Source organism: Calidris pugnax, unplaced genomic scaffold, assembly GCF_001431845.1.
Source record: "Calidris pugnax isolate Ruff unplaced genomic scaffold, ASM143184v1 scaffold795, whole genome shotgun sequence".
Taxonomy (NCBI): Eukaryota; Metazoa; Chordata; class Aves; order Charadriiformes; family Scolopacidae; genus Calidris; species Calidris pugnax.
This window is the reverse complement of record NW_015091464.1, coordinates 151,309-153,236: the sequence shown is the minus strand read 5'-3', so window position 1 is coordinate 153,236 and position 1,928 is coordinate 151,309.

Genomic DNA, 1,928 nt, shown 5'->3' with positions numbered 1-1,928 from the left:
CCGGGCCTGCTCTGTGGGACTGACATTTCAGGTAAAAAGGTGTGGAACAAAGTGAGCGTTTCTTTCAGGCCTGCAGTGTTTGATAGACTCTCACACAGCACAAGGCTTTCTGCAATGCCCCTGAACCAGGTTTGTCATACCATGCTGTCAGATTATTGTGTTTTCTTTTTTTAATAGAGGTTTTCTCCATTGTGAAAACTGTTTTTTTGGGTTGTTTTTGTTTTATTTTTTTAAATGACAAATAAAGATTGAAAATGATGATTGGGACAAAATGATTGGGAAGTACAATCCATGTAGGGGAGATAAAGGAATGCCGATCTCTCGTAGATAGCATTTCCCCACAAAATCTGGAGCCGTGTGCTGGTTTTCCTGCTTTTCCTGGGAAGGGTTGGGTCCTTTTGTGGAGTCTGACACCTTTGCTGCAGCTCCGGAGTCACCGAACGCACGGCTGCAAATCAAGGGACAGGTCTGCATCCCGGACTGGAGTTCAGGTGATAAAATCATAGAAACATAGAATGGTTTGAGTTGGAAGGGACCTTAAAGATCATCAAGTTCCAACTCCCCTGCCCTGGGCGGGGACACCTCCCACTACAGCAGGTTGCTCAAAGCCCCGTCCAGTCTGGCTGTCTAATTGTGTGATAATCTAATTGTGTGATAATCTAATTGTGTGACGAGCAGAGGCGGTGCGAGTGATTTGGTGAAGCAAGATGGCATCTTGGCGGTGAGGACCCTGAGGACGACCCAAAGCATAAACCCAGGCTTCGTTGTGAGGCAGCGGTACCTCTGCCAGTCAATTGGCCATTGCTTGTTGTGCCACAGCCTGGAAAACTGTTACTCACCTGTTGTTCAGGGGAAACACCCCAGGAACGTGCTTTTTGTTCTTTTCCAGGGACGCCAGGAATCACCCACACTTCCCCTGGTGGCTTCGTCATTTCACCCTCTGGATGATTTAGATTATTAAAGGTTACACCTATTTTGAAATCTTCCCACACTCTCAATGTTTGACTTCAATATTTGTACAGCGGATCTTTTGCAGCTCCGCAGCTAGAAAAATTATGCTAATTTTTCAGTACACAGAAAAAATGTAGCTCTTGACATTCTGGCTGATTTGCCAGACCTTTGGGAGCATCAGTGCTGCCCGCGTGTGTGGTGTTTGAATGTCAGCTCTTTTTTAGAGAGATTGGTGGTGGGCAAACCATGAGCGCAATAACACAATAACTGTCCCAGTGAGCGTTCTTTTTTCCCAAACACATTTGGAGCTGTTCTGCTTCCCCGTTCCTGTTACTCCATGGGCTGTTGGAGCAGCCAGGGATGTCAAAGAGCGACGGAGTGACACTCACACCCACACCACTCTCCTTGGGATAATTTTTATACTTAGGGCAGCTGCCTCCGGGGGCAGGTACGTGGAAATCAGCCCTTCTGCTCTGGGAGAAGCTTCTGCTGAATGGGCCGGGAACCTAACCCTGACTCCTTTGTCTCCTTCTGCAGGAAAGCACAAGTTTCTGACCGGAATGCTGACAGCTCTCCTGCAGCAGCCCCAGGAGGTCTTAGGGACCTCTTTGCCCCTCATTGTGTGGTTTAGGGACCTCCTTGCCCCTTGTTCTGTGTTTTACCTGCAGCTTCGTTCTCTTCATCGCTCCAGTCCCCTTCATTTCCACAGGCACAACACCCATCCTGTGACGAGCTGAAGGTCTGCTTTCTCTGTCTGTGAAAAACAGCGTGGTGGGCAACGGCCCCGGGTGCTCACCTTGGCTCTTAAAGGTGATTTCTGCAGTAATTTCAGCTGCTTCTGTTAGACCACACACCAAGTGGTGCCAGGCAGCACTGCACGCCTCTCCTCTGAAATCCCATTAAGGTCCCTTAAAATTGGGCACCCCACAGGCAAGACTTCCAGAATGACCCGTCCCTGTGGAAATGGAGGCCTCCAC